This window comes from Hippopotamus amphibius, chromosome 4, assembly GCF_030028045.1.
Source record: "Hippopotamus amphibius kiboko isolate mHipAmp2 chromosome 4, mHipAmp2.hap2, whole genome shotgun sequence".
In the NCBI taxonomy this organism is placed as follows: domain Eukaryota; kingdom Metazoa; phylum Chordata; class Mammalia; order Artiodactyla; family Hippopotamidae; genus Hippopotamus; species Hippopotamus amphibius.
The window spans coordinates 185,136,650-185,143,619 of NC_080189.1; the positions used below are offsets into that span (position 1 = coordinate 185,136,650).

Sequence of the window (6,970 nt, forward strand, 5' to 3'; positions counted from 1 at the left end):
GTCCCTCTAGCTCCCAGTGCCCATGTCGGGTGGGCACCAGGAGAGCTGGGCCAGGTGTATTTGTGGAACCATCTGATAGAGAGTGTCCTCTGGGTAGGAAAAGACAGGATCATTCTCCCCTTGGTGCACATGGGGAAACTGAGGCCTGGTGATGGTAAATGATGGGGCCTGAGCTTGCCCATGGAGCCAGAGCTGGGGTCGCAGCCAGGGCGGCTCCCTTTGGTGAGAGGGCAGTGCCAGGGTCTGGCTCCTTGGGTTCAACTCCCTGTTCTGCTGCTTTCTTACCCATGTGACACAGAGCAAGTCACTTCTCTGTCTGGGCTTCAAATTACTCCTGTGCACAAAGGGGACAAGGACAGATGATGGCTTCACGGGAGCCAACAGGTTAATCCACAGAGGCACTTGGCAGGAGCTCAGCTGGATTAACTCCAGTGAGTGGGCGAGGGGAGCCTTGGCGACCACCTCCTTGACCTCCAACCACCCTCTCCCAGCCCGAGGCAGAGCCAGGGGCCTCTCTGCTCCCCTTTCCCCTCCGCCCACTGTCCAGCAGCAGAGACTTGGACCCGCTGGATAGGCAAGGGAAGGGCATTCCAGGCGAGGGAACACAATGAACCAAAAGGAGGGATGGGATCAGGCAGGGGCCATTCTGGGAACCATTTGGGATCAGGTTCCTTTCTCAGGAGCCCTGGGCACGCACGTGATGGGAGAGGCTGGAAGGGACCAGACTGTGAAGGGCCTCACACGCCAGGCTGAGGAGCTTGGCTTTTCCTTGGAAGTAGCTGGGAGTCATCACAGGTTTGGCGCTGAGGTGGGCCATGGTCACTTAACTGGGTGCTGGACTGGAGGGTCTGGTGGAGGCCGAGTGAGTGGTGTAGTGGCCTCCAGGACAAGGCGGGTGTTGGGCTGATACAGTGCTGGCCCCAGTACTCAGCTCAGGACTGCTCCGAGCAGACCCTCCATCAATGAATGAATGAATGAATGAGGCCTATACTCGGCACTGGAGCCCCTCAGAGGTGGGCTCACCTGTCCTGTGAGTACTACAGCCCTGGGGAAACCACCTGGGAAGGGACTCTGCACGTGGCTGTGCTCCCCTGAGCCCCACGTGGGGCCCGAGAGAAGAGTGGCTCTGTGTCCTCAGCAGAAATGGGAAATCATCGGGTTCCATCTTGGCTGCAGTTATATTTGGGGACCCAGCTGCCCTCTGCATAGCAGCTGCCAGGCAGTCTGTCTGGAGGACAGCGTGGGTGGGACAGGTGGAATAGAGGGGGGCTGCCCCTGTAGTCACCCCGGAGCGCTCTCAGACTACCATGCTACCCAGGGCCCAGGACCCACCGAGGTCGCAGTCCCCATTCCACAGCCAGGGGACTGAGGCGGGGGGTGGGTGGCCAGCCTCGCTGCCCACTGGCTGTGAGGTCTAGGCAGGTCACTGCCTCTTTTTGAGTTAATATCATTCAGAATGGGCTAGGGGATGCGATAGTAAGAAACAACCTCAGAATCTTTTTTTTTCCTATAGATTAAAAAAAAATAACAGGTTTACTGAAACAGCATAAAATTCCCCATTTAAAATGTACAGTTCAAGGACTTCCCTGGCAGTCCAGTGGGTAAGACTCCGAGCTTCCACTGCAGGGAGCATGGGTTTGATCCCTGGTCGGGGAACTAAGATCCTACATGCCACTCGGAGCGGTCAAAAATAAAAAATAGAATAAAATAAATAAAATGTACAATTCAGTTAGTGTATTCACAGAGTCGTGTAAACATCACCACAAGCTTGGAACATTTTCATCACCCCCAAAAGAAATCCCTCACCTATCATCTTCTACACCCAGAAACCAATCTCCATAAACCCACTTCCCCCAGCTCCTGGCAACCACTCATCTTTCTGCCTCTATAGCATTATCTATTCTGGATATTTCATACAAATGGAATCTGTTTTTTTTTTTTAATATTTATTTATGTATTTATTTTTGGCTGCGTCAGGCCTTAGTCGTGGCATGTGGGATCTTTCCTTGTGGCTTGCAGGCTTCTCTCTAGTTGTGGCTCGCCAGCTTAGTGGCTCTGCGGCATGTGGGATCTTAGTTCTCCAACCAGTGATCAAACCTGCATCCCCTGCATTGGAAGGTGGATTCTTAACCCCTGGACCACCAGGGAAGTCCCATAAATGGAATCTTATATGTGGCATTTTGTGACTAATTTCTTTTACTTACCATAATGTTTTCAAGGTTAATCCATGGTGTACTTCATTTCTTTCAATGGTTGAATAATATTCCATGATGTTGGACAGACCACACTTTGTTCATCCATTCATCAGCTGCTGGACATTAGGTTGTTTCTACTTTTTGCCTCTTACGAATAATGTTATTATGACTGTGTGCAAGTTTTTGTGTGAACGTAAGTTTTCATCTCTCTAGGGTGTAGACCTAGAAATGGGATTTCTGGGTCTTATGGTCACTCTGTGTTTAACATGTTGAGGCACTGCCAGAATGCTTTTCAAAGTGGCTGCACCATTTCACATCCCACCAGCAGTGCGCGAGGGCTGCAGTTTCCACACGTCCCTGCCAGCACGTGCTATTGTCTGTCTTCTGGGTGTGGGATCTCACTGTGGTTTTGACTTACATTCCCCTCCTGACTGATGATGGTGAGTGTTTGTTGATGTGTTTATTGGCCATTTACATATCTTCTTTGGAGAAATGTCTATTCAGATCCTCTGCCCATGTTTAATTTTTTAAAAATGTTATTGAAGTATAGTGGATTTACAATGTTATGTTAGTTTCTCATGTACAGAAAAGTGATTATTATATATATGAATTTATATATAAATATATATACTTATACTATATATGAAGCTGAACATTATATAACTGATATTCTGTTGCATTATGTTTATTACAGGATATTCAGTACCATTGCCTGTGCTGTACAGAAGGACCTTGGTGTTTATCTTTTTGTTGTTGTTGTCCAAGGTTTATTGAAAATATTCCAGCACAGCAGGGAGAGTCAAACGGCTCCACATGCTCGTTTGAAATGCATCCCAACTGTAGGCTGAGCGACCTGCAGGTTGGACAGACTGCCAAAGGACTGATACCAGCGTGTCAGCACTTCCTTATTGCCAAAGTCTACTTCAGTGATCTCCTGCTCCAGGGCTGAGACGTCAGGCATGTCTCTCCTCCTCCTGCAGCTTGATAGAGACACCTCTCACGGGGCCCCTCTGAATCCACTTCATCAGACGTACCCTGTGTCTTGTTGTGGAGCTGCTTGCTGGGAATAACGGCCATCCACTCGCACACGTGCTTGTTAGCGTGGAAGTCGTTGTCCGCGAGTGTAGTCCTTCTCAGTGATGACCCGGGCCGCCCTCTTCACGGTTTCAGTGAGAACATGGCCCGTGTTGGCAGGTCCTTGGTAAAGAGTGTTTACCTATTTTATATACAGGAGTTTGTATCTGCTAATCCCAAACTCCTAATTTAGCCCCTCCCCAACTTTCCCCTTCGGTAACAGTACATTTGTTTTCTATATCTGTGAGTCTGTTACTGTTTTGTGAATAAGTTCATTTGTATCATATTTTAGATTCCATATATAAGTGATATCACATGATACTTATCTTTCCCTGCCTGGCTTACTTCCCCTAGTTTAATCTCTAGGTCCATCTGTGTTGCTGCAAGTGGCAATATTTCATTCTTTTTCATGGCTGAGTACTATTCCACTGTATATATGTACCACATCTTCTTTAGCCAGTCCTCTGTCGATGAACATTTAGGGTGCTTCCGTGTCTTGACTGCTGTGAACAATGCTGCTATGAATATTGGGGTGCACGTGTCTTTTTGACTTAGAGTTTTCTCCAGATACGTGCCCAGCGGTGGGATTGCTGGATTATATGCTCCGCCCATTTTTTTAAAAGTTAGACGTACTTTTTAGGTTCACAACCCAGGTGAGTGGAAGGTAGAGCTTTCCCATATGCCCCTCCGCCCCTGTCCATTTGTTCGTGGCACAACACAGCAAGGGACATTTTCTTGCTCTTGTTTCATGACCATCAAGGGCTGGCAGAATCTCTGCTCCGAGTCTTCTCACTGCAGGACCCAGGCTGATGGAGCTACACTGGTCTCCATGACAGGGAAGAGGAGGAGGAAGTAAGTCACCCACTTGCTCATAAAGCTTCCACCCAGAGAGAATACACGTCACTCCCACTTGCATCTCAGTGGCAAAGTGAGTCACCCAGCCATGTCTACCTCTAAGGACATATGCGGTCTTCCCATGGGCCTGGAAGGAGAGGATTCAAATATCTGTGAACACCTCTAATGACTCTTTGCTGTTAACTAAGGTTCTTTCCTGCAGGACTTCTCAGTGCCTTTACTGTATTGTTGCTCATTGCCCCTTCCCGAGGGAGTGGGATGCAGCAGGCAGAGTGGCCCAGATTTACTCACCTGGGAAACCCTTTTCCCCCAGAACATCTCGTGGGATGAGTGTTCCCTGGAATCTCTTTTGGGAACCACTGCCACTTCCTGGAGGAGGGGTGGGCAAACTTTTAGGAAAGCATCAGATAGCAAATAGTTTAGGCTTTGCGGGCACTATGAACCCACTACTCAGCGCTGCTGTTGTAGTGAAGAGCAGCCACGTGTAATATGCTAACAAGTGGGTGTGGCCACGCTCCAGTAAAATGTTATTTATAGACACTTGAATTTCAGAGTAGTCTTTTTCTTTTGACTTTTTCAACCATTTAAAAAAGTAAAACTAAGGACCTCCCTGGTGGGACAGTGGTAGAGAATCTGCCTGCCGACGCGGGGGGACATGGATTAGAGCCCTGGTCCGGGAAGATCCCACATGCCGCGGAGCAACTAAGCCAGCGCGCCACAACTACTGAGCCTCTGTGCTCTAGAGCCTGAGAGCCACAGCTACTGAAGCCCACACGCCTAGAGCCTGTGCTCCACAACAAGAAAAGCCCCTGCTTGCCACAACTAGAGAAAGCCTGCACACAGCAACGAAGATACAATGCAGCCAAAAATAAAATAAAATAAAATAAATTAATTAAATTAAAAAAGCTATTCACAGATAATGATGTCATTAACATAAAAAAATAAAAAAATAAAAAAAAGTAAAATGATTCTCAGCTCATAGGCTGTACAGAAATTGGTGGTGGGCTAGATGTGGCCCCTGGGTGGTACTTTGCTCACTCCTGTCCTAGAGGATAAAGCCCAACGCTTCGCCTGGCATTCAAGCTCCCTCACGTTCCCAGGCCTCATCTGCTACCACATCTCCACGCAGAACCCAGGCTTGGGAAATGGTGGGTGATTTTCCAGGAATGAATCATATTCTTCACTCCCGAGGGCCTTTGTACAGGCTGTTCCTCCTGGTGGGAAGGTCCTTCCAGCTCTTCTCGGTTTGGGAACCCTGCGGCCTCTCTCGGCCCCAGGTAGAATCAGGAGCTGCCATCACTGTTGGCTCCTTCACTCCCGGATGCTGTTGCCTCGTGTATTCTGATTTTTCATAGACATATTTGCTTCCCCAACTAGGTCATGAGCTTCTGGAGAGTGAGGACCTTGTCCTCCTGAATTCTGATCTCCAGAACCAAGGGAGGGAGAGCCAGCCTGGAGTAAAGGCTGCTGAGGAGGGAAGGCAATGGGACCAGGTGTGGGGGGTGCTCCCCGTGCTCTCCCAGCCCCGGCCAAGGTGTTGAGGTGAGAATGAGTCCAGAACCTGGAAGGACTTGAAGATCAGCCTGCTGCAGCTGGGTGGAGGGTGATAAGGGGCACATGTGGGGCTGCAGGGTGATGCTGGGGAAGTAGGTGTGGTGTGGCTCAGCAGTGGGAGCCACGGCGGGTTCCTGAGCAGAGGAGTGGCTTGATGAAATTGATATTTGGGGTGACCTCACTCCCACCTCGGTCCTGGCCAGGTCTAGCCCCTCCGGCCGTGCTCCACGGCCCCCGGGCCTGGTGGAGACTGTGAGCGGAGCTTGGGTCCATCTGTCTGTGATGGGGAATAAGGGGCCCTTCCCAGCTTTTGAGGCCCCCCCCTTGGCACTGCTCGGAGGTGTCCAGGTGAGAGTCCTGAACCAGCAGTCAGAGGCTCAGGTTCGAGTCCTGGTTCTGCCCGCCCAGCTTCCTGCGGGGTCTGGAACTTCCTCTCTCGAGGCCTCATTTTGCACATCTATCAAGTGGGAGCAATAACCCCTGTGTGGAGGGCTATTCTCAAGGGGACTGGTACCAGGAGAGCTGACCTTGACGCGGGATCCTGTCGCTGTGTCCGCAGGTCCGCGGCGACAGGACGCTCAGGGTGTGTGGAGCCGGCCTGAAGAGGGAAGGGGGCTGAGGGTGGGTTTGAGGGAAGGCGGCTCAGGTCTCTGAGATTGTTCAGAAAGAACCGCTCAAACCTCACCAGCACCAGCACATGGCGCGGCGGCCCTGTGCTCTAGGACCTGGGCAGCAAAGCTTCCTCAGCAGGTAAATCCGGACCTGAATCTGAGGCAAAAGCCCTGTCATTTTACAGTGGGGAAACTGAGGCCAGAGGGGCCCAGGATGGGCTCAGGGGCCCTTGAACGGCCAGAGGTGGAGCCATTCCTGGCCCAGGTTCAAGGCCCCACTGACCTCTGCTCTGGTGGGGGGGGGGGTCTCCTTGCAGCACCCGGAGAGTCTCGGCCACTGTGCCCTCCCCCCGGGAGACACAGATGTCGGGATGTGTGGGGAGTTGGTGCCGCTAATTAGTCACATCATTTCTGGCATCTCACACAGCCTCGGGGAAGTGGAGAATGTCATTGTCAAAGTATTTTTGAATATTTGCCTTTTCAGCAAGAAGATGCTGTGAGAACACTCCGTCTTGCATACGGGTGGATACTAACAAAATAACAAGCACTGTGAGCTGGAAGGATCTGGGGGCTCGGGAGGAGCCCTGGAAGAAACCCTGGAGCTGCCGGTCACAGCTGCCCTCTGGGCCCCATGTCCTCACTCGAAAACGATTCCCTCATTTATCAGATATTTATGGAAGC

The 6,970-nt window shown here is 50.8% G+C and overlaps 1 pseudogene; it reads right to left on the minus strand.

The window, feature by feature from the left end:
• Positions 1–2,994: 2,994 nt before the first annotated feature.
• On the minus strand, positions 2,995–6,377 carry LOC130851996 (40S ribosomal protein S17-like; annotated as a pseudogene).
• Between the last annotated feature and the right edge of the window lie 593 nt (positions 6,378–6,970).